This window comes from Apodemus sylvaticus, chromosome 7 (genome assembly GCF_947179515.1).
Source record: "Apodemus sylvaticus chromosome 7, mApoSyl1.1, whole genome shotgun sequence".
Lineage (NCBI taxonomy): Eukaryota > Metazoa > Chordata > Mammalia > Rodentia > Muridae > Apodemus > Apodemus sylvaticus.
In genome coordinates, this window is record NC_067478.1 from 44,641,359 (window position 1) to 44,654,812 (window position 13,454).

Consider the following 13,454-nt stretch of genomic DNA (forward strand, 5'->3'; position numbering starts at 1 on the left):
TAATTCACTAATAAAAACAAACTGCTTACATTCCATAAATAAAAATCAGAAAACTGATTTTATGTTTAGTAAGTTATTACAAATGTCTTTCAATTGGGTACATTTTTTTGTACTGTATAGAAACTTTCCCATAGCTTATAATCTTAGCATGAAAGAAAAATGAGATTTATAACTCCGTGTAGTATATAATTTAAAACGCATGCCTATTTTACAGGACATTTTTTGTTATAAGTGAATTACTGTTTCGTCTGTCCCTATCTTGGTCTGATTTTTCCATCTTTTTACTTTTAAGATCCAAATGTTTTTTTGGACGGGGGCACATGACATGTGAGTATATGCAACGGTCTTGAGAAATACTGGTTGTGGACAGGAAAACACAGAAACAGCATGGAAACACCACAGTGAAGGTAAAGTCAGTGTGTCCTTGAGAGACTTGCCAATAATGAGTCACTCTGAAAATGAAGGGTCACAACCGTCTTCACAAATATGCACTAAGATCTTGTGAATGATCACAGTGCCACAGTGATATCCAGTGGCTTAAACAGTTGCTCACGACCAGTATGAAAGATCGTTTACAAAAACAAATCAAAAGTCATGGCTATGCTATCACAGCAGGAAGCAGGCAGGATACCAAAATCAACAAGTTATTGCTTAAAATATATTAAACCATATTTGCACGGAGAAGAGGTAAACTCTTTTCTAAATTGCTATCAAGGTTATCACCCCTCTTTTAAGATGTTACTGTTTTATCAATTTAAAATGAAATCTTAAATCAAGAGATACATGTCTAAAAGGAGGCAATTCTAACTTAGAAACAACGATAGCTTCAGCCTGAATGTGCTAAGTCCTAAAGTACGGCAGGACTCACAACAAAAATAAGTCACTGTAGTTACTAAGTAGTGACAGGAGAGCATGAGAGGATAGGAACACTGTAAGGACCCCAACCACTTCCACAGAGCCGACAACCTGAGGAACAGGCATTTGGCTTTCTAGGGCTGAGGTAATCTGACACTTTAAAAAAAATACAATTAATCTTCAATGTGCTGGGCTAGAAATAATGAAATACAAACATTAGATAATCAAGAAAAAAACCATTTATGTTTTCAAAATATACTGCATCAGATTTTTCTGCCTGGGTTAATCAGCTAGAACAATTCATTTATTACTGGTCAGATCTCTGAATGCTCGGTGGTGACACAGAGCCCTGCAAGCATGATGTGACCAATGAAGCAGCTAACACCCACCCGAGCTCGACAGTGTCCGTTCATGAGTAACAGCTGGAAACGAGAGACTGCTCTCTTATCCTAAAACTCCATACGAGGCACAAGTCCTTTCTAATCCAGGTTTGGACCCATTCAAGATCAAACGGCAAGGTTTACAATCAACCTTGAAATCCCGCTAGAATTCTGGGCAAACAGTCTATGTTTCTAGCAAGCTACAGAGTGGAAACTCTAAGGAAAAACTAGACTCCAGCTCTGACAGTTCAAGCAGCACGATATCCAAGCCTACAGAATCAAGACCTTCTGAGCATGCTTCAGGCAGAAATGGCTGCAGCAATGCGCCTCCATGCCACAGAACACTGCCGAGAAAAGCATGGCACCATGGAAAGATTCCTAAAGCAAGTCAGTTCGAAAAACAAGCAACCTAAAGGGCAACAGCTCATTTGCTGGAAAGTGATAAACCATAAAGGCCCCTTTTAAATATGTATGCGATTAGAAGCACTCCTTCTACAGGGTCAGAACTGGTTTCTCCTGGGAAATGGTAGTTAAGAAGGAACGCGGAAGGGAGTGTTAAACCTCATACAATCATGTAGGTTATTGAGAGTATTCTCGGAAAATCTAAATAAGCAAAAATAAAGGAGAATTCCATGAATTGATGCTAAATTGACAAATACATTATGGTCATAATCTCCTCAAAAATTGTTTTTAATAATATTTTAAGATTCCCTTAAAAAAAAAAAAAAAACCAGAGGAATCTTTAGATCCCAGACTGCAAGTGCAAAAGGTCACATTAAAAACACTGTCAACCAGCCTCCCCCTGCCACCTTCCTGGAGGTCTGTTCATGCAGAATGACAAGAAGCTCCTGGCCGAGACTTCAAGACAACAGACCCCAGACAGAATGACAAATATACCCTTCAAGGCCAATCTCTCTGCCTGTGCCTAGCAGTAAAACCTGTTGTCATTCTCAGATAAAGCACGTTGCTATCAGAACTGTAGACACAACTCCAGAAACTTCTGACACCCTCAGAACGAGAGGGCAGAACAGATGAAACTGAAGCTAACCTCACTTTGGATGTGTGGAGATGGCCACCACATTCACACAAGCAAAGGGGAGTGGGAAGAGGAGGAGCACAGAAGCCATGATTAGAACTACAAGTGTCGGGGGCTGGAGAGATGGCTCAGCGGGTAAGAGCACCGACTGCTCTTCCAAAGGTCATGAGTTCAAATCCCAGCACCCACATGGTGGCTCACAACCATCCGTAAAGAGATCTGACATCCTCTTCTGGTGTCTGAAGACAGCTACAGTGTACTTACATATGATAAATAAATAAATATCTTAAAAAAAAAAAAAAACTACAAGTGTCTCAGACACCATCATGGCCGCTGCTCTGAGCCAAGGATTGTGTGCCCACTATTTCATTTAATTTGGAAAGTATTCAAGTTTCATTTCTGAAGCTTAAAAAAATCTCTAATCCCTGGTCAGCATTTACATGGATAGAATAAAGAAGAAACACGGATATTTTCAGCCATTCTAAGAATGAACATAGACTGTGAGTGCCTAAATACAGTTCAATAATTAGAGGACGCAAAACAGAAACTCAGTGTGGCATGTGCCTTTTGTCATCATATTCGCATTCTTAGCTAAGACTTCTTAAAATTGGGTTTTTTTTTCTATCCCATTTTATTATTTTCACTTTATTAATATTGAAATCACTCCAAATTTATAAAACAGAACCCTATCATTTGTGGATCAATTAACTATCTAGTAAAATCAAGTATAGCTTCCAATAATCATACACCTAGGCAAAATTTAAGACACACAACTGCCTGGAACTGTCTTTACAAAGAACCTTACAAAGCGCTTTCTTGAGCTTTCTTAAAATTAGTATGGTGTTTTTCTTAAAGGTGGCTGCCATCAGCTTTATAAGCAACAAGATGACAGCTATAAATGCTCGTCTAAAGAAAGGGAAGCTTAAAGTTTTAAGTTGTCAAGTTCACATCTGAGGTATGAAAAACCTGAAGTCTTTCAACAACTTTTCAATATAAAAGCTAAACCAATCAAAGCCAGGAAAGACCACATAGTTAGGATTTTCCAGCTCTTGCTCCTTCAACTGTTCACCACTACAATCTGCCCCTGGATTAAGGTCTGTCGCACATGGGGCACCAGCAAGGGTGAAGTCAATTAAAGATTAGGACTGTGAAAAAAAAAACCTCTCCATTTTTCTCCATATTCCACAAACAAGAGAGTCTCTTCCCTACTTGTGAAAACCTTAAAGGCTGCCTCCCAAAGGCTATTTACCATTTAAAAAGATCATCTATCAAACAGCAGCAACCTGCTGTCACAGGAGAGGCAAGGAAAATGGAGACCACAGGCAAACACGATGTCCCGTTATAATGGAACCCAGATTTGGGATCTATGCACGACTCTACCCCACAGCTGTGCTTAGAGCGGGCATCTTTAGCAATGAGGAGAGAGTTAAGCTTACCTATACAGGATAGCTAGGACAATGTTGGGAATGTGGGCAGTACTCCAGGCAAGCCAGATCAAACATTATGAAAACATATTTAAAGGTATTGTACCCGCTACCTTTGCACATTTATACAAACACCTCTCACATTACTAAATCCATTTTAAAGTAACATAAAAATACACCTCAGTCTATCCTGCAATGGTTTGAAGTAAATCTTGAAATTAATGGAATTTTAACATAGCTTTTATCTGTTAATTTAAAGCAGTTTTTAGCTGTTAAAGTAAAACATAAAATTCATACCTATATATGGGTCCCCTGTGATGTCTCATACATGCAGGCTAATGTCACTTTAGCAACAAGATGCCAGTCTCCACAGAGCTAAGTTGTACTCTGCAAAAATGGTCACGCAGAGGTTGGCTGCCCAAATGCTAGACATATGTTTTAGTGAATGTAGCCTTTAAGGATTTTAACACAATCCAACCAGGAAAACTATTAAGCTGTCATTCCAGGAGAAAATGATACAGACAGGCAGACCATTAAGCTTGCACATGCTAGAAAGTACACCACCAGCATTCAGAATGCTATGTAAGTGTATGGCTCTCTCTCTCTCTCTCTCTCTCTCTCTCTCTCTCTCTCTCTCTCTCTCTGTGTGTGTGTGTGTGTGTGTGTGTGTAATTGCATGTGTGTATGAGTGAGAGTGAGTGTGAATGTGTGTAAGTGTATATGTGTATGAGGGTGTGTGAGTGTGAATGTGTATGTATGAGTGTATGTGTGAGTGTGAATGTATGTGTGTATAAGTGAGTGTGTGTATGTATGTGTATGAGTGTGTGTGCGCGAGAGTGTGTGTGTATGTGTGAGAGAGAATGTGTGAGTATTTGTATGTGTATGTGTGTTATTTCTTACTCAAAATCTATAGCAAAACCTTCTCCCTATAGACAATTTAATCTTACCAGCACCAGGCTGAACAATACATTCTAGTGCTGGTGAGATACAATAAGAATATAATATTCTAGATAGGCAATCTAGCAATTTCCATCAGAATGTAAAGATAAAGATAGGTAATGAAACATCAAAGTCTGCCTTTACCAGTAATCACAATGATTGACAGAGTCACAGCACGTTTTACTTATGCAGCACATACTACTCAGTAATTGCAGTCTAGAATTGGTCAAGGACACAATATTGATGAGCTTCAAACATCAATGAGAATGAATTAGGCAGGTATTTTTTGAAACATTTTGACGTGTAGTAGCCAAACACATCTCTCAGGCTAACTAGAAAAACAAAACAAAACAAAAAAAGCACAATTAGTCACAGGCTGACAAATGCACCGCTGGATGCCTGGAAACCAGTATTTATCAGCATGCCTGCCACACATGACTGGACCACTGGCCAGCGTTCCACTGGAGAAACAGCAGCACTAAAAAGAGCTGTCGAGCACTCCTGAGAGAGTTCTGAAAAGTCCATTTTGGCAAAGAGAGTGCTGGCAGGGCTACAAATATTTAATATTGTAGGAAAGTAGTGTAAACTGAGAAAAACCGAATCCCTACGGCTTTGTCACCCATGTGGGAAAGGAGGTAAAAGAGCGCTCAGAAAGCAATAGGAGACAACCGAACACACCCAGGGGGGAAAGCACCACGGTACCCCAGCCTCCAGGCACTGCTATAACACATCCAGATCTTCTCCATGGTTCACACTTGCCTCCATTATTTGGAAAATCACTGTGGAAATCCTGACAAAATTACGAGTGTCCATGACTCTAAAAGCTACTTCACAATACTTTGGATAAGCCTGCCGGCGCCAACCAGCCTTTACCTCTGCAGTTTGCTTGTGAACTGCCCTCGAAGGCCAAAGCATGGGAGCTACTGGCTAGTTTGAGAACATGGCTCCAGCCGCACATGTAGCAGAGGATGACATTGTCGGGCATCAATGGGAGGGGAGACCCTTGGTCCTGTGAAGGCTCGATGCCCCAGTGTAGGGGAATGCTATGCTAGGGTGGTGAGGCAGGAGTGGGTGGGGGAGCAACCCTCATAGAAGCAGGGGTTTGGGGGGTAGGGGGTTTGCAGACAGGAAACGGGGAAGGGGGATAATATTTGAAATATAAATAAATAAAATAACCAATAAAAAAGAACATGAGTCATTTTCTGCCTTTCCCTAAACTACCAGACATTTTACCCCCTTCAAAGACACGCTCTATTCTTCCTGCCTGGTCCCCACAACAAGCTGGTACTATTTTCTCAGTTCCTTACCAGATTCTAGTAGAGTCTGAGAAAGCTGACAAGACCGGGACCTTTTATAAACCCTAATGCCAGGGTATCAGTGCAAGTTTCAATGAACATGATCCAGGTGGCACACACTGCTCCATCACTCTTAAAAACGTTAAGGTTGTTCCACACCATGTCACCAACTAGATACTGAGTGACAAGCAAGGAAGCTTGGAACAGTAGTATAAACAAGAAATTCCCTTTCTTCACCATCTGAAGTATTTTATGTAACTTCTCAATAAACTTTTAATGTTGTATAAATTCCAAAGGTCACTAGTTCATTTCAAAAACAACATCTTGAGCCATGGGATAGTATTGGGGGAAAGTAAGAGAGTTAACTCAAGTCCCAAAGAGTTTTAACTTTAATTGCCCCAATTTCCTAGGAGAAAACATATCCTCCAAACAAGGAATTTAAAAACTGTTTTAAGAAATAGTAGATAAAAGAGAAAGAATGCTGCTGCTAAAATTAAATTCACTGAAGAACTTTAAATTTTGACACTTTCCTCCTTTTCTAAAATAACTGGGGGTGGGGGGTGAACCTGTATTTTCCTCTTCTGAAAACAACATTTGGCAAACTTTTCTCAAGTGTTGACAAGTGGGAAAAATATGGCGTCTGGCCATTGTTGACAGTGATAACTGGTAGAGATTGGCGACATCCATCCTGCTCCCTGGTTAACACAAAAACTAAGAAAGTGACCCGAACCCAAGCCAAGGCATCTGCCGGTTCTGTTTTACATGGCTGTTCGAAGTGTGTATCAAGGGCACAATTCTCCCTGACGCCAGCTGGTTGCCTACCAAGGTAATACTTCTCCACAGAACGATCAAAAGTATAAACACAGCTACACTCCTGTATCACCATGGATAAATGGTTTCATTTCCTAAAACTTGGTCCAACTCTGTTAGAATAAAGGGATTTTTAGTACATTATGAAACGAAATCATGTGCAGCTCATAATCTATGGTCAAGGTTAAAAATCTTTTGGGTCTTTCTTGGATGCAAACAGTGTTATAGGAAAACTTCAAGAATGTTTCAGAAAATTTAACAGTCTAAGCATATATAAGAAATCCAGAATAGAAGTAAAAATACAAACTCATATTTTCATTAAAACCAAGGTCATATGGGTAAAGTGCTAATATGACAAGTGGACTCAGGAAGAGAATTCCTTCATCAGAGAGAGTAATAAGTACCCACAGACCTCGTGTCTACTACTTGGTAAGGAAAGTTAAAAACACAGAGGTGTGAACATGCCAAGGCCAAGAATTATAGCCTCAAAACTTAATGTTACTGGAATATTAGCTCCACATTACAATAGCTATCAAGATGATTTACTGTATTAGCAAGAGGTGATGATAGTTACAAAGGTGATTCATAGTTTTAATCAAATTATAAGTTTAATTTTTTCAAGAAATTTTACTTCCTGCAGTGTTAATACTTTCCTGATTGACTTCTAATTCTCTAATCATAATGTTTTTATGGGCATGGACCTGGAGAAATGTTCAAAAGAAAAAAAAACTGACCATCCTTCTTCCTCACATTCTATAAGAAGTTAGAAGAAACAGGGGAAACACGCCTGTTACTGGACAGCTAGCCAACCTACCCAGGGCTAGTGAAACTGTGGCTCTTGGAGAACCTACAACAGCCCCTTTACTAACCAATATAATCCCTAACTACTCTCTAAATATTTGTCCTTATACCCACAGATAAGTGTAGTTCTCATCAAGAAAATGTCTCTTTGCAGCAGATGGAGACCATTACAAAAACCCACAACCAATCAAAATGTTGGCATGTGGATCCCAGTCCCAACTGATACATCTAAACCAAACTCCTGCACCCAAGGTCCATGAAACACCTCAGAAGAGGGGCATAGGCTGTAAGATTCTAAGAGCCAGAGGGAGGTTTCTGGGAGACTGTGTCTCCTGGGAATGTCAGAAGCTACACCCTGAAGTCTCCCTAACATGGCTGCCTAAAGATAACTGAACCAGGATGCAACCATAGATGAGATAACATGGAAAGGAGAAAGCTCATGAGGCCTCAACCCTAAGAAAATAACTGTTGGTAACTAGGAGATGCTGCAGAGAACTAGTCTCCCCCAGGGAAAAACACCATTTTGTTATCCAATATTAAATGATTAGTACTGAAAATGTGTGTGCGCGCGCACACTCACACACACACACACACACACATACATGAACTGAACAGGTTGTAATTATATATTTAGAAATACAAATATGCACACATGCGTACACACACATACACCACACATACACACACCATGCATGCACATGTGCATGTGTGCAAATACCAGCCACACCATACCTATATATAACAACAATTAAAGAAAAAAGGCCACAAATTTGAAAGAAAGCAAGCAGGAGGGGGTACAAGGGTAGGTTTGGAGGGAAGGGAGGGGGAAACGATGTAATTGTAAGTAGATGAGATACATTTTCACTGGTTTGTGTAACAGTTTCCTCTGAGACTAAAACATTGTATCCTGCAACCTTAAGAAAGGGGCTAAACAACTCAAAATAGCTTCAGGAAGTCCCTGCCGTTGAAAGATTCACTAGGACCAACTCTGCCAGAGTAAGAAATAGAAAGTGAAAGACCCTCTTAGAAGAAAGAGTTGAGCTGCAAAGACTCTTGAGATCAGACCAGCTGCCCCTAAGAAAGAGTCACCAGCCAAACTGCCTGAAGGGGTTTAGACCAACTGAGGCACCTGGAAAGACACCCTCCAGCCTACTGAGCTGCCTTCAGGTGGTGCAGTGTGCTCCGGGTTCCCAGATTTTGGGGGCTGTCACCCATGCTACAGTGAGCTTTGGTGATGCAGCTGTCTTTGAGCCATTACTGCTTCTATGAGTAATTTCTCACCCATATTCCAGTAAATGATCCCAATAAAACTTCTGGGTCACCAAGTTGGACTTTGGTAGTATCTATACTTATATCTTCTCTGTCTAAAGTGAGTGAGTACACATGTGTTGTCTTCCTAGGAAAAGTGTTGTCACACAATACCTTAAGAAAGTCTAAATCCCTTTTAGAGACAAAATTCTCAAAACTGCTTTATAAACTTAAATTACATTTATAACACTCAGTGTCCCTAAGATAAATAAACTTCATTTCCTCAGCAAGATGGTTCCCTTTAAATGTCAACTTGATACCATCTTGACTCCTGACAAGAGAGTCTTAATGCAGTCTAGAATACACAAGTGTTGTCCAGTGGATGGGTGACTGTTAACGACTACCTTGACTGCATTAGCTGATGTAAGACAATTCAGACTGAAAGGCAGGTAGCACTATTGCCTGGGTTTGGGTCCTTGACCAGATAAAAAAGGGGAAACGAGCAGAACACAGGGATGAATGCATTCTCTCTGATCTTGGCTATGGATGAAACTTGCTGTTTCAAGTTCCTGCTGCCATCCCTTGCCACAAGGATGACCTGTAACCTGGAAATAGGAACTCAAAGATATCCTTTCTCCCTAAGTTGCTTTCCTCAAGGTATTTTATACCAACAACAGAAATGAAGTTAGGACATATTCAGGTTCAACCATGAACCAAGGAAAGACCAAGATATCTATAAAGAGCAAAACAAAATTTCTATTCACGTCTCTCCCTTAGTTTTAGATGTTGAAGAAGTAGACTGTTTGCACTGTCTTAACTACTGGGCTTCCACACAGTGCATGGAGTAGACCTAGTCCTATGCTCAGGGGTTAAAGTGGGAAGATTGCCAAGAGCATGGGCAGGAGAAGAGCTTGCTGTAGCAGGCATTCTCCAGCCCTAGTCACCCTGACATCATGACACTACCTGCCCCAGGACCTCTTGCAACAATGGTGTTATAGTGAAAGAATATAAGTACACAAATTAAGAGTCATCACAACTGGAAGAACAAAGGACTTTGGGAAAGAATCAGAACATAAAACGTCAAGAAGATACAGGTAAAATCTGAGCCACGTGTCCAGAGCGTCAGGGACAAGAATATATGTCTGCTGCTGAAGTCTGTCGTTTATTCTAACTTTTATCAAATAACACCTCAAGGAGTAAATATCCCCATTAGCCTGTCTGCTCTCCTCACCAAGAGACTATCACGGTTTAAGAAACAGCCACCATACCAAGAAGAGAGACCCTGCTGCCCTGGCTCTGGTAAGACTCAACACCACCTGGCAATCCTGCTGCTGAGCCCCAGGCCCTCAGCTCCAGCTCAGGGACTCCGGATCCATTCTTTGTGACTTTATTCAATAGAACCACATGCTGGAGATGATGAATAGATGTCTACAAGCTGACTTTTTTTTTTTAAGAAAGTTTTTAATTCCCCCATCCAGGTGCATTTTCACAAAGAAGGAAACATCTAATACACTGCCATGTGCTCTACTTGAAATCGAAGTCCAATTTTTGATGGTCTTCAGTGAGTCACCCTGAGCAAACAATAAAGTCCCTTTAAATTCCTCAGCCCTTGAAGCATCAGCTCAGATTTCCAGCCTTTTATTCCTAGACAACTACCTACCGGAGGTGACCAGGAGCTGGTAAAACAATATTCTTTGACACGTCTGAACTTCCAGGCATAAACTGTTACTCCTCTGCCTCCGAGTTATGTTCTGTTTCACACATGAGAGCAGAGGGAGCCCACGAAAGGAGGAAACAAGTTAACATGAAGGATGGGGGCTCAGTACAGATTCATTAAAAAGTTAATATGGAAGGCACAGCCAAAGGTTTAAATGAAAAGCTTGGAATAGTAAAGTACGTGTGTGTGACAGTATTACAATTCTTAAAGTATGTGTTATTCTTATACATAATGAATTAATTCATTGATGTATAGTACAAAAGTGAATGCATGTATTTGTGTTTATATATATATTGCTATACACAAGACACTCGACACAACACATAGTGTTGTACGCATATATGTGTGTACATATTTTTACATAGTTTTGCAGAGGGTGGGAAGGGAGTATACGACACAAGAAACTAAGATTTTTGGACCCAAAGCAACGAGCCATTTCAGCATCAGCTAGAAGAGCAACTGTTCATAGGCTCTCAGGAAACAGCAGACACTCAACTCCCTAGTCAAAGGGGTAAACACCAGCTATTTTTCCTTTTGAAAAAATGTCTCACAGACATAATTCTATAGAAATTATAACTCCAGCTGGAAAAAACCGTATCCCCAAAACTCTATGTATTCACATTTGTAAGTACTTATAGAAACTAAAAAGCCACATTGGGGAACTAGTGCAGAGAGGTTCTCAACCTGTGTGTCACAACCCCTTTTGGGGACAAATAACTATTTCACAGGGGTCAGGTAGGACCATTGAAAAACACAGATGCTTACATTATGATTCAGAACAGTAGCAAGATTACAGTTATGAAGTAGCAATGAAATAATTTAATGGTTAGGGGGTCACCACAGCATGAGCAACTGTATTAAAGGATCACAGCATTAGGAAGGTTGAGAGCCACTGCTTTAGAGGAAAACCACCCATCACTGAGTCCACAAAGCTGAAGCCATTCATTCCTGTTACCCAATAATTATGTAATCAGACGCCTCTGTTTTAAACTATATTGGTATTTTTAAAAACTGTGCTTAGACACCTACATGTATTATGAGTAAATATTATTAACAACTATATCCTTTCTGATGATCTTTGCATAAGCCAGATCCAGTATCTCATTTAGAACACAGGACTGAAACCCAGAGTGAAGAGCCACCAGACCTCATCAGCCTGGGGACAGGAGTTACCGAGTCAAGGAAGAGCTGTCCTGAGACTACTCGTTCCAATGTGTGACTCTGTGAATTTAAATCAGTATGTTTACAACTCTCTCTCTCTCTCTCTCTCTCTGTCTCTCTCTCTCTGTGTGTGTGTGTGTGTGTATGTGTATGTGTGTGTGTGTGTGACAGACAGATTTAAAGAAGAAATTCAATAGCATGAGATACGTTTATTAACGTTGATTTTTATTGGCTTAAACTTATTATTTGCTGCCAGTCATGATCCACAGGGAAACGAATAACATCTCAAAGACGCGTGCACGAGAGAACTTGCAGCCTTAAGGATGAAATAACAGTGGCAGGGCACGCGGGTGAATGCCTCTTGCTTATGGGACTCAAAGCCTAGGCACTGGCTCACTGTCCTATCAGCTGTCCAAAAATGTCAGGACTGGACGTGTCATCATGCTCTATGATGACAAAACATTAAATAGCACACCGGTCATACTGTTTCTTCAGGAGCCTAGTTCACAGGAAACCAGACACCCCATCCAACCTGGGAACTAGACCATACTGTGCCCCTGGGCACACAGAGCCAGGCCCGAACCCCTCCACGCCCCGCATGAGACACATACAAAACTTCTTGTTTTTGTGATCCTGTAGCATGCAATACTGCTTGAAGTCTCAAAGTGCCTCTCTACCGCTTGCTGTGCAATGATGTTTTGATATTGGGACTGCTAGTGCTAATGGGTCGATAGCGACTCAAATTTTGTCCTTTTTTTTTTTCCCCCAGGAATAAGAATATTTGAGGACTTAATCCCAAAATAGTTTTGTCTGGTTGGTTTTTAACAGAAAAACTGAAAGCCAGTACCAATGGAAACAGAAAGAAAACACCTTCCATGGAAGATTCACTGAGCCTATCTTTTAAGAGTGAGCTAGAAAAATCACATCGATTATTTCTTTTCCATATTGTAGTTTGTGACACTGCAATGCACTATTAGCAAAAAAAAACAGTTAAGAGACAAAGTGAATGGAAACATGTTTGACAGTGCCTTTAAGGGCATTAAAAGAGACGGTGCCCAAATAAGTGCCCGTAAAATATAATAGTGGGATATATGAATATACATATATATATATATATAAAAGCTGGAATGCTCTCCAGGCCCAGATGTACTCCAAATGAAACCCACAAAGATTCTTCCAAAGAGACTGCTTCTATGCCTAACTCAGCCGCTTCAGGTTCTTGCAATTAGATTTCTCAGTGCTGAAGTCCTAGGGAAAAGGATGGTGCTGGTGATGGTTGCCATGACAACGATGATGCTGGTGAAAGGAAGGAGTGAAGAGGAGGCAAGGCAGAAGCAAAAGTAATAGGCTATGAGAGATGTCACTCATCAGCCTGCCTGCCTGACTGCAGTTTAAGATGAGAATACGATTTAAGCATCTTATTATATTTTTAAAATAGTATTTATTTCTTACTCCAGTTTTACATCTACTGGATAATTCATATCATATCATTGCTACATTAAAAAATTATATTCAGATCATTTAAAATACTGACCAGAGAGATGCTTGGAGGGTAAAGGCTCCAACTGCCTAAGTTGGAGCCCCAGGACCCCCATGGAGGAGAGACCTGAGTCCCACATGCACACACTCATGCATACATATGAACACACAATAATGTCAATAGGAAACAAACAAACAAAAGGATACTTACAAATAATCTTGTTAAAAGTAAGTAGCCACCTTAGATCCTGCAGTCATCGCTCTGGTTTGATGCAGGAACACAGCTTACCTCTGTGTTACTTCTTCTGA

At 40.5% G+C, this 13,454-nt stretch overlaps 1 protein-coding gene across 1 annotated transcript in view; it reads right to left on the reverse strand.

The window, feature by feature from the left end:
* The window catches only part of Bckdhb (branched chain keto acid dehydrogenase E1 subunit beta), a 188,072-nt gene that overhangs the window by 57,837 nt on the left and 116,781 nt on the right, over positions 1 to 13,454 (reverse strand). The window lies entirely within an intron of this gene.